The following is a 23,942-nucleotide window of genomic DNA, read 5'->3' on the forward strand; positions in this document are numbered from 1 at the left end:
TTACATCAAGCGTGCACACAGGGCACCCATCCCACAGTCGAAACCAGAACCCCCCCTATGAACGATCATTGCCAGGGTATTCATTTACCAAGATAGAGGTGCTACCCTGCAAGCAGCCCTGGTGACATGATTTATGAGAATGCCACGATATGCTTCTTTCCAGACTTCACCTTGCAGGTGCAGCACCAGTATTGCAGCTTTGATGAAGTAAAAAAAAAATACTAAGAGCTAAAGAACTTAAATACATGATGCTCTATCCAGCGAGGCTTCGGGTGATGGCAGAGGACAAATCCTGGCAGTTTTCGACACCAGTGGAGGCGTGGGATTGGCTGGAGGGCTGGTGCACTCCTGGCCGTCGCACAAGACGAAAGACAAAGAAGGGGCGCCTTGCCGGAAGGCTGGAGGATGAATGACTTGAACACAAGGAACAGACTGAGGATGGAGCTCCGAGAGACTCTTGATTGCTGGACATGATTGCCTTGCAGCTGTGGTACACCACGATTGGGTGGTGGCCTGTCGGAGAGGAAAGATGAGGTTGGACAATGTTAGTGAAACATACTTTCAGGTATTTTAGGACTGAGCATGCTTCCCAGGGGTGGGATGCAATCAATCCTTGGGAAGATGGAGGGGGTCAGTAAATTTGTTCCATATACAGTGTGGACACGGAAAACTAAGATACGCTAATGGAGTGCATTACCATGTTTGTATTTGTTTGGCCCGAGATGGTACCGGCCAACCATAATTAGTTTACATGATATTGTTTGGGTGCCAGGTGCTCTGCATGTTGGAGAGGTGGGCAGTTTTGAGCCTAGTGTGCAGGGTAGCAGGGTGGGTGGAGGTCTATTGTTGGGGATGACAGTCTTATTGTATTTGTATTTTATATTTCATTTTACTTCAGCTCAGTGGAACTAGGCAACCAAGGACAGGGAAACGGGACACTCTGGGAAGGTGAGACCCACCTGAAGGGTAACCACTATAAGGCTTTAGATCACTTTGGGTATACCTTACTGGCAGATGTGGGCTTACTTATTAAAACCTCAGTGCCTTTCATTCCTCGCTGCACATGGAGCAACCCTCTTAGAAGATTCATGGCACAAATGGGCACATGGGAGGGCAGCACACTTAACATTTGCTTGATATATGTACCGTCACGACTTCATGCGGAGACCTTCCCCACACTCAGTGCTCTGTTACTGGGGCTGCCCCCTGGCATCCTTAAATTAGGCGGGGTGAATGTGATTATGGATCCTACAGTGAACAGAAAATCTAAATCCCCCATTGGTAGTGAGCTCAGTCCACTAAGGACCTATGTAGACGCAATGGGATTGGTAGATGCAACCCGAATGTACAACATTTCACCTATTTTTCTGATGTACATGGCAGTCACACCCGACTAGACCACATTTTCACCCAACATCTGTATGCTGGGCAGTTTTGAAACATGATCCATAAGGTGCGTGGCATTTTGGACCACTCCCGGGTGGAGGTGGTTCTATTCGGCTATACAAGGGACACAACGTTGGCCCCCAACATCGACCCTTGGCATCTAAAGGATAGAACCCTCCAGGACAAAATAAGGGAGCAGGCAGACCAATACTTTCAAGAAAGTAAGGGGACAGTTGACGTCGCCTGTGTCCTATGGGAAAGCTTTAAGGCTGTGCTCCGTGGCCATGTGCAGGCATTGGGAAGAAAAAGAGGTAACAGAAGACATAATATGGGGCACTAGATTGAGAGATTGATGCCTTGGAAACTCGTATACTTGAGAGGGGTGTCCGTCCTTCAGCTGCATCACCAGCTCCATCTTAAGCAACACAAGCTGAGAGACTTAACAGAGAATAAGGCGCATGCTCATGCACTGGTGACACAGCACAGACTATATGATACTGGTGATAAAGCCAGAAAACGAATAGCCTGGCTTGACAGGAGAGATAGGGAAAGGAACTGGGTCTTAGAAATTCAAGATGTAAAGGGGGAACTCCGCAGGACTGGGGCAGATATAGCAGAAGCCTTTGCTGCCTCCTATGAAGAAACATACACATCCATGAACGCTAGGTCGGAGGAAGATTGTGCTGATCTCCTGAAAGACCTCTCCCTTCCAAACTCTCTCGGACAAGGATAGAGACACACTTGAGGTGACTTGATGGTAGAGGAAATAGAAAGGGCAATTCGAGATGTACAGTTGGGAAAAGCAGCATGACCCAATGGCCTGCCAGTGGAACTCTACAAACGTATAGCAGACAAAGTCTCAGGCCACATGCGAGACGAGACATGTTCACGGTGGCTAAGGAGGAGGGTTGCCTGCCGGAGGATCAGAGAATTGCCACCATTGTGGTAATCCCAAAAAAAGGTAAGCCACCTGCAGCCTGTAGCTCCCATAAACCCATTTTGGTGTTAAATATGGAGGCAAATGTCTTGTCCAAGGCTCTGGCTCACAGATTATGGACAGTAATAGTCACAGTGGTACATCCAGATCAATCCAGCTTTACGCCACATAGGGGTACCTAGGGCTGCTGTATGGGGTACTGCATATGACCACAACTCCTCAGGCTGAAAGATCTGTGCTGCTTTCATTGGATGCTCGGATGTCATTCAACAGCATTGAATGGAACTATCTGTTCATGGCCCTTGCCAAGCTGGGCTTCGGACCTCGATTCTGAAGATGGGTCAAACTTCTCTAATAAGATACGCTGGCAAGAGTATGAGTCAACAATGCGGTATCTTGTTCCTTCGTGTTTCAAAAGTGCACGAGGCAGGGCTGCCCACTGTTCCCAGTGATCTTTGTGCTCGAACCACTAGCAGCCTGGGTTTGCCAGGACCCACTTAAATGAAGTATCGGGGGGTAGACTGGAAAGAGAGGATCTCCCTTTATGCTGATGATATCTTGCGTTATACCATGCAGCCACACCTCACAGTTGACGGAATTTTGCATATGCTCCAGCTTTTCGTAGATTACTCCTTTCACCAAATTGATTAGGACAAGTCCCTTATATTTCTCCATACAGGTGGTATCCTTACATTATCATCTAGGTGCGTAGCTCCAATAGTGAAAGATCACTTTTGTTACCTAGTCATCTTTAGTATGTGTGATGTGGGGGAATTCCCAAAAAGAAACATGCTTCCTCGATTAGATCGACTCTGGAGTGATATCGTCCACTGTTGAATGCCTTAGGTGTACCTGATGGGCAGGGCTGTCCTCTTCAAGATGATGACCCTCTTGCTCTATGTTCTACAGAACACCCCTACAAAATATCCTCTGATTTCTTCAAGAAAGTTGTAGTGAGTTGCGGCAACTCCTCTGGGACAGGTGCCGTTCAAGAATCGCACTCTGCAAGCTCCAAAGATGGGTGTATGAGGGGGGCAGGTGGTACTGGACATACGCATGCACTATTCACCAGCACAGTTGATAGCATAAATGATTGGGTATGTGCGGATAGAACGAAACCCCCGTACAGTATGGTTCTGGAGCCATGGGAAGTCAAAGCTACTCACCGCTACTCTATAGGAAAGGACATGAGGGAGCCCTGTCAAATCACACCAAGACAGTGGTGAGGGTATGGTGAGAAGGGACTAAGGGGCATATGTATCAAAATCTGTTATTGCGATTTTTTGAGAATCGCTATTTGAGAATCGCGAAACAGGATGTATTTAAAAATTCGCTAATATTATGCGATTTCTTCTTATTCCGTAATTGCGATTAGCAAATTGCGAAATCGCAATTAAGGAATACCTTCCCATTCATTCCTATGGGCCAGGAGGCCCAAAGGAATGAATGGGAAGTCATTCTCAATTTTCGATTCGCAATTAGAGAATCGCAAATTAAGAATAATTTCAAGGGTGCAAGGGTGTCATAAGGACACCCTGATGCACCCCTGAAATGAGCATGTGTGTGCATATGGCGCACATACATGCCCTAAGAGCATGTAGTGCGCCACATGGCACTTTGAAAAATGCCAAAAAGTGCATTTTTCATAGAAATCGCAAATTACCACCAACTTGAAGTTGGTGGTAATTTTCGATTTCTTAAGGAGAAATCGCACAACTTGGGTGCTTGTTACATAGCATTTAAGGAATCGCAATTTGCGATTCCTTCATAATGCGATGCGAAAACGGCTCATACATCGCGTTTTGCGATTTTGTATTCACAAACGTTGTTTTTTTGCGAATCGCAGCGTTTGTGAATACAAAATCGTTTGATACATATGCCCCTAGATTCCTGAAGTAGGAAGAAAAGTTAATGGGCAGGACCCCACTATGGGATAGTGACCTCCGGCAGTAGGTTGGGGACCTAAATGGGTTTTCCAAATTGGAGTTGATTGGCATTGAACACCACAGGAATGTATGGAGAAGGCAAGCATTAGTAAATTTGGTGGTTCTGAGGCAGCAATACGAGATTTCAGAGTCAGAGCATTTTAAATATTTACAATTGGGCCATGCACTGAGGCGTCACATACTGGAGGGAGAGCAGTTGCCAGAGTCAGCGCCACTGGAGGATCAACTCCTATTAGATCTCATGGCGGACAAGTCCATCTCTTTGACCTATAGGAAATTAATGAACAATTCTCCTGACCCTCTGAAGGCACTGAGGGAAGCATGGGAGGGGGACATTGAACTAATTGATTGGGTTGAAGCAATGCAAAGCCCCAGAGGGATGGCTATACGTGCCTGTTTCTGCTTAGTACAGCTACGGATAATCCATAGATCGTGCTACCCTAGAACGCTTCTACACCGACTGGGGGAGTGCAACACTGCCTTACATGCCAGGGTTTGCGGTATGGTGGGTTCTTTCTTCCACACACTTTGGGACTGCCCAGAAATTCACAATTACTGGAAGGGAGTGGTGCAAATTATGGCCCGTGTTACTGGACATGACGTGCCGCTGAAGGCTAGATGGCACCTCCTGTGTATAACAGGCGAAGAGGAGTGGCTCACATATCAGAAGATATAGCTAGCATTGGCTTGGGGAGTAGTAAGAGAAACATAGTACGGGCCTGGGGTGCGGATGGAACCCAGCATATTGAAGACTGGGAAACCAATCTGGATTGGTGTCAAAGGACAGAACGCATGGTGTACCAGAGTTGGAGCTGCCAGAATGGGAGAAGGTTTGGGACATTTGGTGTAATTATTCTTGATGTACACTGAGCAACTTTTCAATAAAAAGATTAATAAAAAACATTGTAAGTATGGCTCAAATGTGAGCATACATAGTGCTATTGGTAAAAGACAAGGACAGACTAAAAGTATCACATATGACATAGCATGGGGCGTGGCCGGACATGATGTGGTGAAGAAAAGCCTGTCAGAGCTTCCCTTCAAGTGGCCTAGTAGTCTGTAAATATTCAATTGTTTACTTCTCAGCATGCAGTAAATTGTGAGGCATACTGTTAGGAAGGCAATTCTGTGTATGAAGCATAATACCAACAGAACAGTAGCGGACGACACAAACTTAGTGTGGTGATGCGGGTGGAGGAGGTGCAGAGGGGAATATGGGAGCGGGGTTGCGGGTGGGTTTAATAATTAAAAAAATAAGACTTACCTGATGCTGCCGGCCATATCATGCCTCAGTGTACCTCTGCTTCCTGGTCCCAGCAGACATTGGGACAGCATCAGAGACTTCCTGTGCAATTCCCGTTCTGCTCTCATGCTGTTACCAAGCATGAGGTAAGCATGGAGCAGCGTTGGGATTGGCCTGAGCGAGCTGGTTTAACGCTTACTCAGGTACAGGGAGTCTGTGCTGTTTCTCCAACCAGTGAAATTCAGCTGGGTTGGAGAAACCTAACTGCGCATGTCTGTTTGTCCAGCCTAAGACGGCTGGCCAAACAGACATGCACACTTAGAAGTGCACATACCACTCCATTCCTCCTCCCTCCCATGGCCCGTCCCCGCCCCTCCCTACACACACTTGCTCAGCCAGCAGCAGAAAAATAAAACGATAACATCGAATTTTATTTTTCAACAACTAGCTCTGAGCCAGTGGAGCGACGCTCCTCCGCCATTGCGGAGGAGCCGCTGGTGTAACCACTAACATTTGAGGAGCCATGAGATGAAAAGAATCGACAGAATTGCACACACAGCCTGCGTGTAAGTATGCAAGGTGGCCAAAGCAACTGTATGACCTACTCACTGAGGATCACCAGGGGAGATGGTGGCCTGATGGAGATAAGTCTGAGGGACAGATATCATACACAAGCACACCTGTACACTGTCCTATGACGGGTGATGCTGGAATATCTGCCCTGGAAAGCAGTCCTTCAAAGGATAAGACACACCTGCAGTCTGACGAGAGCGGAGACATGAGACGAGAATCCCATCCAACATCATAAGTCGAAGCAGCCACTTTGTGTCATACTTTGTGTCAGGCCAGAGGAAGTGCAAGAGCCCGGCAGATGGCAATACAGATCTTTACCATGTAGATTGCTGTTGTGTAGGGGACCCCACAACAGCCTTTGACAAGAGGAGGGGAGCAGTGCCACTTCAAGTGTGGGCATAGTGGGTGGTTGTCGTCCACTGAGCATATGAAAATAATCTCAATGAAAATAATCTTAACTGTATGCACAACGAGTAACTATATATTGATCTAAATAAGGCTGGTCATCCGGTGTCCTGCAGTGAAGAGAGTGTGAGTTGCACCCCCAAGGAAGAATAAAGCAGAGTGTGCAACACCACATGAAGTTATCTGCTATTGTCTTCTCTGCCTCACTTACTGTCAGTGTTGAGATGAGCTTACCGGAGATGGACTAACATCACAGAACGTTTCTAGATGAATATTGACTAATGAAACATGGCAGGTATCATCGCTTTGAATGGGAAACTATCCAAAAAGCTTGGGAGGAAGCTCAAAAGATGGAGGATAGTTAGGAGAAGTTGCAAGGCAAGACAAAGATTGGAAGAAAACTCCCATGGGAAGGGAAACATAGGGTCAGAGCACTTCCATTCAAATATGAAACAGAGTGTTATCAGCTAATAGAGGAGAAAACTGAATGGAACTGGGGTAGGGTACATTTCCTGTTATCTTTGTGGCCAACCGCTAGGTTCAATTACAGTCAAACCAGAATAAACCTCTTTCAGTTCATATGAAAATTGAGCTTGATGAAGTTGTATAAATTAAGAGATGGTCTAAAGAAGCGAGTGTGACAGTACTTACGGAAACAACAACGGCATATATAATAATAAGTGACATTGATCTGATGATTACTCTATCTGGGTTGGATGGCAGTGAACATGATGTTGAGACTGATGAATATCTGATGCATTTGACAGAAGGGGGGATTGTGGCTGATAAGAGGAGTCAAAGTGGGTTTAAACCTAAGTCTACTTTCATCCCAACTCTTCCCAGTGATCCAAGTGATACATAAATACAATGAGGTGAAAGGGCAAGAACTCAAAGAGATGAGACAAACTGGATCTATCATAGATTCAATAGAATGCTGTTAGGTGTCTTATGCATGACAAAATCCCGGTAATTAAACCATCTGGCAATGGTGGAAATATTGTTGTCATGTCAAAATTCATGTACACAAAACAAATCACCAGAAAATTGTCTGACAGGAAGCTTTATCGCAAGATCGCTAGAGATGAATATTTGAAAAACTGTCAAATTATATTTGGATATACTAGATGGTTGGAAAAAGTATGCTTTAATCGAAAATTAAGAGTATTTGTTTCTCAATGTAACCACCATAGATACCCAGGGTTATACTATCTGCAATATTTCCATCTAATCCATCCAAAAGACCAATTATTTCAATATGAGGCTGCCTATTGGAAAATATGTTGCATTATATAGATTTTTTTCTTGCACCTGTTTAAGTACGTCCTTCTTTGTTACATCAAGGACATCAGGGACTTTCTTTCTAAAATAGGGGGTATCACATGGGAACACGCTTATCTGCTCGGATGATGGAGAGGGAGAACATGGTGGCCAGTGCTTAACCGGTCGCTGAAGCACCCTCGGAGCGCTCCGGGAGATTTCGCAAATACCATGTCAAATGTGAGCTAAATCGGCGCGGATTGAAATCGGACCCGATCCCCCTTGTTCTTTTACCCGGTATTAATTACCTGCGTGGGGCGGTATTGCAGGCGGCCTTTGAAGGTATCGCAGGCGGATCGTAGGGAGAGCGGTCTCGAGTGTTATCGCCGCCTGGCGTCAGTGTGGAGGTTGTGACGAGATGGCTGTGGGGAAGGGCGGCCCTAGAGCTCCGTAGAGGGAGAAGTGTGGCTGCCAGAATCCCCTTCGGGGGGAAAGGAGGTCACGGAGCTAGAGGGTTGGAAGGTCTGCCCAAGAGTAGCTGCGTTCTGGACGGGTGTTTGGAGGAGCTGTCTGATCTCGACAAGGGAGATTTAGACGAGGACCGGATTCCCGGGCTTCCTCCTAGAAAAACGTCTTTTGCCTCCAGTCTCACCGGGTCTTCACCCCAGTCCAGTGGTAAGGAGCAATCGCCCCCGCCTCCCTACCCTCGTTATGCTCTCAGGAAAATAAGAAAAGGCAAGGGTGTTAAAGGAGGCAAGGGGGGGGAACGGAAGGTGGTAGTAAGTCCCAGGGGGGAGGGGAGGTGGAGGGTAAAGTGTTGACAAGCAAGAAAAAGGGAAGAAAGCTTGCAGTCCAGAAGCGGAAGGCTGCCCAGGAGATCAAAGTCACCCCCTCCCTTAAGTCATATTTTAAGGTTGTGCCCCAAACTGTTTTCTTAGCAGAGAGCAGGATGGAGGGGGGAAAGGAGGTAAACAAAGAAAAGATCACAGAGAGAGTGATACCCCCTGTAAAATCAAGTGAGGCTATAGACTGGAGTGAAAACATCTCTCCTAATAAGTATCAAATACTGGCCGGGCCTTCTGCAGAAGAGAGTATAAGTACCCCAGCTATGCAGGGAGGGTCACAATAGGGAGCAGTTTTAGGAGCCCCGGGACAAGGACTGGTCGCCTCAGGGACCTCGGGGAGTGAGGATCTACCGCTGAGTGGTCTGTTAAAAACCCTGACAGAAGAGATTAGATCAAGTTTTACAGAAGGGAATCAGAGGGAAATAAGACAAGCGTGTGACACCTTGGAGAGAAAGATAGATGACCTCAGTAGTAGAACAGTCTTATTGGAGGGGGAAGTGAAGGAGCTCAGGGAAAAGGTCAGCACAAACGCAGCCGAGATTACAAAGTTAAAGTCATCAGATGCTGAGTACTTAGACAGAGTTGAAAGGTTTGAAAATTTCCAGAGGAGAAACAACATAAAACTCTTGAAAGTCCCGAAAGGTAGGGAGGGAGAAGATATCAAAGCTTTCGTAGTATGCCTGATAAAAAAAGAGTTGCAACTAGAGGAAACTGAAGAGGAAGCAAGGACATTCAGCCTGTGTATAGAGATCTGTTTAGGCTAAACACAAATAGGACTAAGCCTAGAAAAATCCTGCTTAATTTTCTAACCTTCTCATTAAAGGAGAAGATACTCTCAAAAGCTTTGAGTTTGACATCTGTAGAAGTGGAGGGGGTAAAATATGAATTTAGATCAGACATTTCAGCTGCCAAAGTAAAGATCTTGGCTCGGCCTTTCACGTAAGCGGGCTACTACGGGCCAAATCATGATGAAGTGGGTCCTTTACAAGATCTGTTGGCCGAACTTTTAAGCTCCTCAGATCCAATCATTCTGGCTGGAGATTTCAATGTTGTGTTAAAGCACGTATTGGACAGGTCCACACATAGTAGAGCTCAGACTAACCCTATTATGCTTAGTGTAATAAAGCAAATGATGGAACAACTGGGTCTGCTGGACATATGGAGAAAAAAGGCAGGAGAACAAAAAGGCTTTACTTTTTTTAATAAGTACAGGCACCACTCTAGGATCGATTATTTTTTAGTGGACTGTAAGCTGAAGGATGAAGTACAGCAGGTTGAACATATGGGAGTTCACATGTCAGACCACTCAGCGATGATGCTCACATGGCAGGTTAGTAAGGTTGGTACTCAGTCCAGATGGACCCTTGATCGCACAATTTTGTTGGAAGAGGAAGTGGTACTAGCCCTTAAAATAGAAACAAAAGAATTATTTGAACTAAATTGGGGTCACATGGGATGCCTATAAGGCGTTTCTTAGGGGCAGACTTGGGGCATTAGCGGCGGAGAAGAGGAGGAGCTACTACAAAGAAGTGGCAGTACAAGAGGAGAAGATCCGTTCCTTGGAAGAAAAATTAATTGACCCAAGTATAGATGAGGAGGCTAGGACAAGATAGTTCCAAGAAATGTCACAGGTGAAGGCAAACTTATCTGCCATTTTGCAAGAGCGGGTGAGAAAGAGATGGGAGGCCAGTCAAATGGCTCACTTTGAAAATAGCGAAGGTTGTGGCAAACTTCTGGCATGGAAGGCAAAGAAAGAACAACTAAGAAATAGAGTTGAGGAAATTAAATGCGATCAAACGGGCAACCTAATAGGTGATAGTAGAGGAATTGAGCAAGTATTTCTAAGCCATTTCAGCACAGTCTATCGTGAAGATCTTACGCCATCTAAAGATATTCTTAATAGATGGGTAGGACAGGGCATGGGAAACCCATTGAGTACAGAAAATGCAGATCTTATATATAGAGAAATAGACGTCCTGGAAGTGGGAAACATTATTGCTCAGCTAAAAAAGGGGAAGGTCCCAGGGCCAGGCGGCATTCCACAAGAGGTCTATAAAGTGTAGGCTCCTACTCTAGCTCCTATTTTAGTCAATCTTTTTAACGAGTTATTCGTCAAACATTTGGACCTGCCAGCCTCCTGGAAGAAAGCAAGAATTTCGCTAATTTTGAAGCCTGGAAAATGTCCCAAAAAATGTGATTCATATCGCCCGATCTCCTTGCTAAATAGCGACTACAAGATTTATACTAAGACCGTAGCGGATAAATTAAATGGGATGATGGCTGAGTTAATAAACGAAGACCAAAAAGGTTTTATACGGGGAAGATTTTTGAGAGATCTGACCTTTACATTGGTTGGCACAATTGATCTAGCATCCACTTATAATCTACCATTTGCCTTGGTGGCCTTGGATGCTACCAAGGCTTTCGACCGCGTGAATTGGGTCTACTTGAAAGAGGTCGCTACTTCCTTCAACCTAGGCACACATTTCTGTAATGCTCTGACTGGTCTTTACCAAGCTCTAGAAGCCAGGATTCTAGTTAAACCTTTCCGTGCTCATGACGGAACCACTCCGTCATGAGCCACGGGTGCGCTGTGCTCATGACGAAGTGGTTCCGTCATGCTGCGGCTGTTGGCGGCGCTAATTCCCCGCCTGTGCGGGCGATTAGCGCAGTGGGCGGAGTCGTGACGGAACCACTCCGTCATGGGCACAGCTCACCCGTGACTCGTGATGGAGTGGTTCCGTCACGAGCACAGCGGCACCGCAACTGCCCCCAAACCCCCCCAGCGCCGCGGCGGAATTCCTGCCGCGGCGAAGGGGTTAATGGCACTTTGTCTCAACCAGTTACAATATCCAGAGGAACTAGGCAGGGATGTCCCCTGTCGCCTCTGCTTTTCAATCTTTACATAGAGCCTCTGGCAAGAAAGATCAGAGAGGATCCTGAAATTATACCTTTTAGTTTCTCTGGCTGGGAAAAGAAACTGGGGCTCTATGCGGACGATATTGTGATTTTAACCACAAATACCTTAAAAACTTGGCCCCGCTTGACGGCTCTAATGACAGACTTTGGGATGGTCTCAGGTTATGAGGTCAACGGTGACAAGTCTGAAATTATGTCCTGGAACATCGAGGGGGAAACCGGAAACGACGAGATCAGGTAATTGGGTGTTATGATATCTCACGACATCAATAAAATCGCAAAACTCAACTTCGATAAAGTCCGAAAAGATATCATGAAACTGTTGAAAACCTGGTCTCATCTCCAGCTATCTCTTTTCGGAAGATGTAATCTGATCAAAATGGTAATACTTCCAAAGCTGACCTTCCTCTTCAATGCTATCCCCTTGCCGTTTAATACGGATTGGATCAAGAAGCTACAAGGAGACTTAGGCTCTTTTATATGGGCGAGTAAAGGTCCAAGAATAGCTTGGAAGAAGCTGAGAAAGGAGATTTAGCCTTGCCAGATCTACTTTTCTATTCATGGGCGTTTCAATTAAAAAATGGGAAGTGTCTCTTTAACTCTCCAAATTCCTCTATGACTGGAGGTCTGTGGTCCACAATTGCGAAACTGGAGCCTGGAGGTCAGGAGGGTTTTCTCTTCAAATATGCTGACCCAAATTTTTTTTAAAAGGTCGGACTGAAGATCTTGAGGGTGCTTGCAGAGACATGGTATAAAGTGAGGAAAATCTTAAAAATTCCCTATCATAGTTTTTCAGCTCCCATCTGGGATAGTCCCGGCTCTCCTGAGTGGATGAAAGACATTCTTCCTAAACCTCTGTTAGAGGGGGGACTCTTACAATGGGACCAGTTAATAAGCGATGGTGAGCTTATCTCTTGAGAGAGATGTAGCCAGCTTACAAACTTTCGCCTATCCAGGTTTACATATGCTCAAATACAAGGTTGGTTTTCTGACCCACTTACAACGATAGGTGAACAAAACGATTTAGAGTTTAAACTGAAGCAGCAATTTAGTCAAAAGAAGGATTTAGCGACCATCTACTGGCTACTGGTGGAAATCGAGGATGGAGATTTTACGCTTCCTGCTGAACTGTGGGGGAAATACTTGCAAGTATCTATGGCTATGCTTTTTAAATCGGTCAAGCCTGCAAATCTGAGGAGAAATCATCTCTTTACCATCCATAGAGCGTATTGGTCACCCTTGAAGCTGTCAAAGTTTTGGAGAGGAGGTGAAGCTCCCTGTCCGAAGTGCGGCAACATAAAGGCAGACGACGTCCACATGTTTGTAGAATGTATAAAATTGCAAACTTTTTGGAGTGAAGTGAGTAGGGCGCTATCTCAAATGCTTAAAGCTGCATGTTAAGGTAAGCGTTTTACTTGTTATCTTTGGTCAGTTGGAGCCTGAAATAAAACCCACCAAGGGACAGGCTAGGCCTATCTTTTACATTGCATTGCTGGAGCGCAGGGAGATTTGTAAGTTATGGGTGTCCCCCCCTCTCCCCTAGTTTGGACAATTTGTTGTTCTCGATTAAATATACAGCTAACATAGATAGGAAGAGTTCTAGAGATGTACATTTCTGGCTTCCCTTCATTGAATGGTGTGATGCTCTAAATGATAATAATTAGGTTTTTAATGGTCCTATGATTACGCCTTACTAGCGTCACCAGGTATTTGGGTTTAGGTTCTTGTGGTTTTTGTCTGCCTGTTGGAAAGTGAGAGGGTGAAAGCAGACAAGTGGACAAGAGGGTAGATGGAGTTCGAGTCCAAGGGTCATCAGAATTACTCGACCTCCCTCTCTACTTGCACCTACCCGTACTGCTGGAAAGCATATGAGCACAGGCATTCAGGTGCCCATCAAGATGTGCAAGTGGAAGAACGTCATTGTTTTTTCTCTCCACTAAATAGGCTTATGAGGACAAAAAAAAAAAAAAAAAGAGTATCTGCTCATGAGATTGAAATTTAGCGCACTCTCTACTAGTAATAGTCACAAAGACAGGATTTCAGCTTGCATAGATTTCATCAGAGCTGGATCGATCACATATTTTATACATACTAGTATGTTACTTTCCATGATTGAATTTTTTCATTTTGAGTATAAGATGTACAGGAAAATAAAAGGCACTGCTATTGGGCACCTCCTTCACTCGCAGATACGTCAATCTTTTGCTAGGATGATGGGAGGAGCAGGTGGTTAGCTGCATGCTCGTGGAAATTTCACAGTGCATATTGTTATGTGATTACTCTACATTTATGATTTGGTTGTCATTTTATCGGGCTCCAAAACACTTTTTGAATCTTGAATTTCAGAACACTATCAGTGACACTTCAGTTGAATTCCTTCTGTATAGCTGTATTTTACCAACTATGTTGTACCGTAAATCAACAGCAGGCAATTGTCTCCTTCACAACAGGAGTATTTCACCCGGACAAATTGAAATGGACTATTCCCTATAGGTAACTCTAGAGAGCGAAAATTGTAGTAATACAGTGAGTTTGGAGAAGGAACAATGGATCGTGCTAAGAGGATTCAGTGAGAGGTATCCCCAATGGGTGCCTGACATCACGGCCGGGAAAAGCTATGCTTAGGAACAGAAGTGATCTCTTACATCAGAATCAAAAGGATAGGACCACTGTTGGACCTTTCCCTTTTTGCAGGGTCGCCTCTCGATTTTTGGATTCCGATGCTGAATCTGTGATTGTTGCTATTAGGGTTCTGTGCACTTTTTCTCTGTTTACCAGTAGTATAGTGCTTCTGCTGTCTCCCTAAAAGTATAGTACAAATTGCATACACCTGATAGGTACATTTTATTTATTTGTAGAAATTGGTGCGACATGTCCCCAAGGCCTGTAAATAAATGGTACTAGTGGGCATGCAGGACTCATTGTATCTCCCACTAACGCAGCGTTTGCAGCCTATAGTGCAATGTTAAACTGCCATTTCGATCTAGCAACATAAACCTTTTGCCAGGCCTAACCCTTCCTTTTCAATACATATAACTCACCCCTAAGGTAGGCTCAAAAAGCTCAATAGGCAAGGTGCATTGTATTTAGGAAGTAGGACATGTATACTTTTGTTTTACTTGTCCTGGCAGTAGAAAACTACTATAGTCGTTTTTCACTGTTGTAAATCATGTTTTTCTCATTGACTAAAACTGGTGATGACTTTGGATTGGGAGCAAATAGAGATATGGTGTTTGCACTAAAATGAATTGTAATTTAAAATCCTTTTTTATGGCAACATCGGATTTTAAGTAACAATTCTGAAAGTGACACTTTTAGAAAGTTGGCCTTTTCTTGTCTGGCTCTGCTGTTGGAGTTTGTACATTGCTTCCATACAGTAAGACTAAGGGGGCTAAGGTGTGGACAGGATAGGTGATCCTGGCAGGATGATTGGGAGGTGCTGTACCCAGCTTCACTTACAATTCAAAAGGCTTTGCCTCTTCACCACACAAAAGGAATCTGACACCAGATCTTCTTGACATTTGTCACCCCAGACTGGCTGGAGCTTTGACAGGGGAAGTACTTTTCAGAACCATGTGTGGGGGTAGGACAGGGAGCCCCCCACGCAAAGGCTGGCACCAGGTATAAATATTGGACCTCCAGAGTCACTCCTCAGAACACTCATGGACCTGTGGAAGTTGAAGAAGGAGTGCTCTCCTGCTGCTTGAAGGACTGCCTTGCTGTCTGAGAAGGAATACTGGAACTGCTTACATTCATCCCAGGCTAACCTGAGTACTTCCAAGGGTCAGTTGGATGGTTGGATGACCTCCTATGTGAGCCACAGGGACATAACATGGCCCAGAGCTTGCCCAGTTGACCTGCTTCAATTTGACCTACCTGAACCCTGCTGACCTCTGCTGGAGTGAGTTCCTGATCCCCAAGAGATGCTCACCAGGTACTGGACTCTTGACTGGCAGTACTCTGAGCTCCTCCTATGAAGAAAAGGTAAAATCCTGAAGTTTGGGCACTTCGTGACTGTGAACAGGCCCCTTCGTGCTAAGACTCTGCTGCCCATGACAACCACCGACGTGAAGCTCCAGTGAAGACATTCTCTTCGCTTCAGCAACCAACAGCGATGTCCTGCAACACACTACAGCAATGACAGTATGTGGTGACTGCCAATGCAAAGCTCCAGCAACGAACGTCCATGATGCCTGACTTGCTTTTTGCCTTACAGCCACAACATCCCAAAACACCCACCCTGCTCTTCGCACTATAGCGCCGACCATCTGTGACACTTCATCTGCTCCAAGTAGCTTTCTCCACTGTGAATGGAACTCTGCCTGCCGAACTTTGAGAAGGTAACTTTTTCAACGGGACTTACCTGCTTCCTGTATCCGACCCGCGCACCATCGCGGTCAGCCTAAACCTGTGGCATTCCCCCAGTCTAATACAAACAGGAGTTATCTTCTCCTAAAACTACAAATTTGAATATGTACGGTTCTACTGCTTTGATTTTTGTTGCTTTCGTATGATTTTGTTTATTGAAATTTACTTTTTACGGTTTGAGATTTTTTCTTGTGGTTTGTTTTAACTTTATTACTGTTTGTGTGCTACATAAATACTTTACACATTGCGTCTAAGTTAAGCCTGACAGATTTATGCTAAGCGACTAGAGGGTTAAACTCTGGTTAATTTAGCGACTGCGGTTTACCCTGACAAGGAGTGTGGTTGTTGCCAACACCTCAACTTATAACCCAATTTCTAATATTTGAGTACATTATTGATGAGACACTGTTCTGTGATCAAAGCTGTTACAGTTAAAGGAAACCTCATCAGTCAGAATGCTAGAGTTAATCACAGAAAAGTAAATCTCAGAAGGACAAACTGTTCAGGAGTGAATTTGTCAGTAAATCTATTGATGGGATTCTGAACCCGAAGGGTTTCTATAAAAGCAACAAGTACAAAGCTAGCAACAATAGGCAAACATGTGAGAAGATATGAGATGTCCTACTCCAAGAAACACAGATATATCAACAACCACATAGGTACAGATTTACTAAGAATTTGCATTGTCCTTGTGTGGCGCAGTCCTTTAATGAGATTCACAAAGCCACATAAGGAACTTGTGTGGCTTTGAAATGAAATGTAATGCAACACAGTGGCTTGTGCTTTACTGCTTTACATTTCCCTGGGGTTGGTGTGCCTGTGCATTCACCCATGGATTTTGATGCAAACCCAGATTTACTAAGTTCAGTAAACCTGGGATTGCACTAAAATGCTGCGCCTCCCTGACCCGTGCATCCAAGGAGAAATATAATTATTTCTCATTACTTCCTCTTTCAATGCGTGCTGCATTCTGCATCATGTATAGAAAGAGGAAAATGTCTCTAAGGATTGTGTTTGTTCAGGAGAGTGCCCCTTGCTGCACAAAAACAATCCTGCCAGTAACGCAGTGCACCAGTGCAAGGAAATAGCAGAAATGCGGCATATCAATTTAAATTTGGAGCATTTGTGCTTTCTCCTTTTCATGCAATGCAGCGCAGCAACTTTGCTTGCTGACCTTCGTTACGTGAAAGATTAGTTAATATGCCCCAGCATGTTGATAATTGTAAGCAGGTGGTTAGATCATCATGAATGCACACATGCTCATATGAAGATCTGAGTGTAAAATTAACGATATCAAAGAATGATCTTTCATGACCCATTAGAGATTCAAGGTGTTGTGCCTATCGCTCAATGTTAAATCATGTTCAAAGTGCAAATTGCAAGATAAGGGCAACAAAATTGACTCAATGTCAAATCTTGGTTTCAGGCAAATGTACTGCATAAATCTATTCAATGACTCAAACAAGCTGATTCAGATTCATAACTAGCTAGGCATGCAGTCCATATCTATTTCCATAATATTGGCCTTCATCCCTCTCAAATGTTGCTATGCGTTACCTGTCAGCCTTAGGGTGGCCTTTCCCCAAACGTTTTGCCTACTTACCTTAAATTATTGCTGGATTTCGTTTTTGTTGGCCTTATGACTCTGCCCACTTTATCACTGCTAACCAGTGCTAAAGTGCTTGTGTTAACTCCTCTAAACATGGTTAGATTGGCTTATACCTAATTGGCAGATTTAATTTACTTATAAGTCCCTTGTAGAGTGGTATACCATATACCTAGGCTCATTAAATTAAATATACCAGTGGGCCTGCAGCACTTGCTGTGCAAACCACTTAAATATCCCTCCAAAACATGTCCCAGGCCTGCCATTGCTGCCGGAATGCATTGTCACACTGACATGTAGACCAGGTATTTAAACTCCCTTGCCAAGCCATAATCTCCTCTTTTATTACATATAAGTCACCCAAAGGAAGGCCATAGTTAGCCCATAGGGCAGGGTGCTGTGTAATTAAGAGGTGGGACATGTATTTTAAGTTTTACATGTCTTGGAGTGAAAACCTACCAAATTAGTTTTTTACTACTGTGAGGTCTGCCCGTCCCATAGATAACACTTCGGATTCCTTATTACATTTAATAAGTTATAATTCCTAATTGGGAGCAGGGCTATGTGTCATGATTGGTACCTATGAAATTGTAACGATAAACCCTCTTTAATGGTGAAATTGTATTTTTCATTACGATTTTGAAAAGGCAACTTTTTGAAAATGTGCATTTTCCTGTCCTTATCCCATTTGTGACTGTAGCCTGGCCAGGGTCACATGACTGAGTGTAACTGATAGTTAAACTTTGGGAATTCTTCCCAGACAATCACACAATAGAGGGTTTAGGTGTACCTGAATGAGCCATCTGCTGGCAGAATAGGGGGCAGAACTGAGTACAACCTCCACTTACACCTGAATAGCTGTGCTCTATCTTTACAAAAAGGGCTTAGAGACCCTGTATTGTTCCTACAGCTAGCTTGGAGCCAGGGCAGGGGAGCCAGGGAATTCCAGAAACCTCTGTAGAAGCTTCTCCCAACTTCCAGAAGAATGGGACCAGGGTATAACAATAGAACCTTAAAACCACCCTTCAGTTCACTACTGGACCTGTGGAAGGGCTCTCAGAGGACTGCCTGCTGCTGTGACCTGCTGTGCACTCTGCCAGACTGCTGCTGTACCTTGAAGGACTGCTGTGCTGCCTGGATCCTACTTTGAATCCTCAGAGGCCAACCCTGCATCTAAACCTGCACCCAAAAATACCATAAGTGACTCCAAGGACTAGTTTGCAGGCCTCCTGTTTACAGTTACAGGGACAAAAAAGACTCCCAATCCAGTCCTGGATCCTTGGTTGTGGTGATAAAGGCGCCCAGATCCCAAATTTCCAGAACTGAGGACTTAAATAAAGTTTTGCCAAAAAGTGCTCTGAGAACTCGGAGAAGTCTGGGACCAACCTGCTCGCCTATCTGCCCGAGGGGTATTGCCGGTCAGATAGACTTTGCAGCTTCTCCCACTTTGTTCTTCTCCACCATACAATTTCAGCGGTACTTCACTAAAGGAGTATCCAACCTTGTGGAACTGACTTCGCCTAACAGCCCTCTGCAATGTCCCACTGGAGTTTTTCGACTTCCGTTTTGGCTACTAAGTCCGAGCGTAGCAATCTTCACCAAGGCTTCAAGCCAAGGCCATCTGACGAAGGTGCTCCCTCCTCTGACACCTCCTGTAGCCTTGCCACACTAAACTTTACCTTCGCAGACATTTTTCTTTTTGAGTTTTCCTAAGTCCGAAGGTAAGCACTGACCAGGCCCAATCCATGTCTTGGATCCGCACCGCAGTCCATCACAATCGGCCTTAACTTATGTCTTTGTCCCAGTCTCGCGTGACTAGATGTCCACAGTTGGTGCTTTGATCTTTTTAGGCTCTAGATTTCACTTAAAACTTAAAAAAAGCATAGCTCTCGTTCTACTGATTGGCTTCATGTAGTTTTACTGTCAAATAAATTATTATAATTTTTTCTATTTTTCTAATTGGTTTGGGATTTTTATTTTGTTGTGCTTTCGCTTTATTACTGTTTGTTTACTGAATAAATACTTTACACATTGCCTCTTAGTTAAGCCTGACTGCTTTTTGAGTCAAGCTACCTAGGGTTAAGCGATGGTTTATTTAGGGACTTTTTTGTGGTCCCCCCTGCAAGGGATTGTGGCTGTTGCTTGACTAGGGCTCACACCCCAGTCAACCAACAACCCAATTTCTAACATTGGTGTTCAGCAGTGTGGATCAGGACTTGTGTTGGGAAGTACCATACAGTGATTTTTGTTAAACACAAATCTCAAGTAAATAATTTGACATCAGAGTGACTCCTTTTCAAATTCTTCCTTAGTTTTTCAATTGCCTATTTTCTGCCTTTTCTAAATGTAAGGGCCCTACCTTCCTTCCTTCCTTTCTGCACCATGGAGGTGAAGCCATGCAACGTTGACACCCTCAGCAGGCTGAGCTGCTGAAACTCTGCAAACAGAAGGGAATGAAAGCAGACAAAAAGGCTACCAAATTGATTCTCCAGGTATCCCTCAGGGCCTTTCAGGAGGTGCAGAGGTGGCAGACCACTCAAGGAGAGGACAATGATGATGGCAATAAGGAACAAGGAGCACAAACAGAGGATGAGGAAGGAGAGGACCAAGCCCAGGGTCTTGAGCTGCTGGGAGAGCTCAACTCGACCCTAGCAGAGGCCCTGGATGCCTAGGATGGAGCAGGGAGGAATGTGTCTGCCAGGGGCCTGACCCCACAGGAGAAGGAGGACAGGAAGAAGAGAGGAAATTCAAACTGGCGCTGGCCAGCCTAAGGATGGAGGAGAAGGGGCTGGCCCATGAGCTTAGTCTCAGGGAACTGGACTTAAAACACCAAGCAAATGGAGTTCAACATTATTGGTGGTAGCATATTAGCAGTGTCCACTTGTTAACCTTCACTCACCTGAAAGGCAGGACGTTCAACTTGAGAGATGTGCAGATTGCTCTCGACTTCCCCCAAGAACTTCCCCTGGACACAACTGAATGTTTAACACAGTTTGCCCAAGTTAAATCCTTAAGGGAAGGGGGAATAGGGACAAAATAATAAATGACACTTCCAATCTCAGCTTGCCTCTACGTTTTCCTGACTGCCTTTCTCCCGAACACAGCTCTAATGTTAAACAAAAAACAAAAAGGGCATTAATACTTATATTTAAAGGTTTGCGACAATTATGTAAAATACCAATATACTACATCTGTACCTTGCTTTACTCAGGTTTTGTCATCACCTGAACTCAATGAGTAACATAGATCTGCAATGAGATTAAGCAACAGCAGTCTTAATTTTCTGATTCTGCTTGCCCTGTTAAAGATTTACTGAATGACGATTGACTCTGCTGGTATATACTCACAAAAAGACAATCCGAAGACACCCAACAGGTTTTGAATCAAGTAATGTCTAATTGTCTTTCTTTTCGTGTTATTAGTGCCTTAGATGAGGAGAACGCGCTGCAACTGAGAAGAATTCCACACTGAATCAGATAAGCAAAGTCTTTTTAAATTGTAATGTTCTTGCTTGTTGAATTCCACTAAGTCCTATAAACTTGGCCAAGTATGCTTGTCAAATGCGCTGACAAGGATTTATAATTACAGGCTGAGAAAATGTTCAAGAAACTTACTGTTCGTTTTTCTTTTTATAGTAGCCAGCCGGTTACTCACTGTTTCGTGAATTTTCTCTGTTTCCTTTCTGTTTTCCGACGTAGGAAGCCTGTTCCTGTAACTCCGGAAACTCCAGGAGAAAGCTTGAATCGTTTCCGTGGCAACGAGGGAAGATTTTGAAAACCGGACCGGAACCTCCGCTGGGACTCGGGAACCGATTCAGGATCGTGAATGAAGATTCTCTGCCTTCAGGTAAGTTTGGGGTGAAACGAGCGTAAGCGCGTTTACTGGTATGTTTGGGGTTTTTATAGAGTTGCTGGAGGGTGGGGTTGACACGCGGAGGAATCAGTGGTGCACGTGTCCATGCTAATGTTAATTCACCTCGCCTGCAGGGAACGTGAGTTGTAACTGCCAAAAATGGAGCATGTTCTTAAATGTGCATTTTCTGGAAGCATGAGCAGAAATAAAAACGTGACCAAACGCCACATGCCCCCAGAATACAAACGTGTGTAACCAAAGGAATCTTGAGTTTGATTTACACGAGACTTCCTAAAATACAGTCAACAAGCATTGGCAATGAGTTTACGATAAAGTACAGTCAACAAGCATTGACAATGAGCTTACGAAATATTCAGAAAACACTTTAAAACATAACATTATTTAAACACGACATTTTAACAGACCATTACAATCTTTAAAGCTAGAATACAGTTTTACAATCTTTGTGATATGATTCCTCCAGATGCGTCTGAGCATAATTGTTACAACAGACTGTAACACCACTAGAGAGGTGAGGGTCCTCAAACCCAAGGACCTGGTGTCCAGTTATGTGGTGGGAGATGATATAGGTAAATTGTTCTCGCATATGCAGTAGCTCTGAGGGTACATAAGGTCGCAGAGGAGTACTGGTGGCGGGGGGGGGGGTAGCTTGTGGAGGTATATGCCCACAGTATGGAAGGACAAATTCCTGATACTAGAGGTAGAGGACCAAACCAAGTATGCCCCATGAAGGCTATTCTTCTTACTATATTTGGGCTGAGCCTGAGAAGTACAGAGGTTCAGGGACAGCTCCAAACCCCCATACAAGTCCTGGGTTGACTTTTCAGACTATCCCAGCAAGGCAATGAAAGGCTGGGTGAGGGGCAGCAAAGTAGATGATTTCACTGAGCTGTACAACCTGATTTGGAGGGAACTCATGCTCAGTACATGTTTTACAGAACTGCACTTGGTATAGCAAGCTGACTGACCCAAGGAAGCCTGCTGAGGCGTCCAGACCTCTTGGTCAGAACCAGAGTGTCCAAGAAGGCATTTCGGGATGGGATTCCCAAAAGGGTGGTCAGGGTTCTCACCAGAAGAAAGAGATGGGGCGGGGGGAAAAAGAAAGAATGCTCTCAAGGCCCCCAAAATAGTTCTCAAGGAAAAGGGTTCCAATCCCAATCTGTCCACTAGAAGAAAGGCTTCTCTGATAAGAATCATGATAAGTCTGTCTCCAAGTGCTATGAATGTTATGAGTATGGACATAACAAGGGTGATCTCAAGTGCCCCGAGGAGAGGAGTTGGCCCCAGTTAGCGGGGGGGAATCAGTCAGGTTACCCTAGTGTACCTGGGTGACAAGTAGATGATGACTAATGCCCCATGCCTTCCAATACTTCCAAGTATAGGCAGTGGGTCACCATTAATGAACAGAGGGTGGAGGCTCTGATGGGCACAGGAGCCAGTATGACTACTGTAAGGTGTCATCTGGTGTCCTTAGAGCAGTTCATCCCCAATACATTCAATCAGGTTGTAGTAGCAGACAACCTAGAGAACCACTTCCCTGTGGCTCTAGTTACCTTTTAGTGGGGCAGGGAGTCTCAGATCTTCTGAAAGTTGCTGTGAGCCCTGCCATGCCTGTGGACCGTCTGTTAGGGAATGATCTTGACTACACTGCCTGGAAGGAAGTGGAGCCCAGGTCACACCTGAAAATGCTGGGGTTGCTTACGTGGGTCTGTGTGACCGCCAGATCCATGGCTGCCCATGAGGTGAGTCAAGGAGGTCTGGAGCCCGTGCAAATGGCCCAGACAGCTGTCAAGAGAGGGGAGGGCAAGGGCCTTGGTAAACCACCCCATGAATATCCCCCAGTGGAGGTGTATGGGGCAGCAGAGGAGGCCACCCCAGAGGCTACGGGGGAGGGCATTGCCTTCCTTGGTGACCTGCCTGAGTTTACTGGATGGCAAGCAGAAAGAGGGCCCACCAGGGAGGAGTTCTGTAAAGCACAGGAGGAATGCCCAACCCTGGAGGGCATGAGGCTGCAAGCTGAAACCCAGACACCTGGTAATACCTCTGGAGGTCACCGCATATATTAAGAGAATGATCTCCTCTGCATGGGGCAACATGGGCGTTTGTAATTCCTCAATGCTACAGGGCCTTCTTATTGAGGCTGGCTCATGAAATACCCCTGTTAGGACATCTGGGGCAGGACAAGAACTTGGCCAAGATTGTCCCCCGCTTTTACCGACCCTGAATGAAGATTTCCTAGGATGTATTCTCCAGGACTTGCTTAATGTGCCAGGGCCAGTGGGAAGACTGGGAAAAACTGAAGCTAACCTGAATCCCTTACCTGTCATTGGCAACCCCTTTGAAAGTGTGGGCATTAAGATTGTAGTGCCCTTGGAGCCCAAGACAGACTCAGGCAACAGGTTTATCCTGTTCTTGGTGGACTGCACCATTAGATATTCAGACGCCATACCTCTGAGGACTACTGTTGCACTTGCAGTGGCTAGGGCCCTGATGGGGAGTTTCACCAGGGTGGGTTTCCCCAAAGAATTACACCTTTTCCACTCCCTACCATCCACAAAGAAATGGGCTTTGTTAGAATTGGGAA

Source organism: Triturus cristatus, chromosome 4_1 (assembly GCF_964204655.1).
Source record: "Triturus cristatus chromosome 4_1, aTriCri1.1, whole genome shotgun sequence".
In the NCBI taxonomy this organism is placed as follows: domain Eukaryota; kingdom Metazoa; phylum Chordata; class Amphibia; order Caudata; family Salamandridae; genus Triturus; species Triturus cristatus.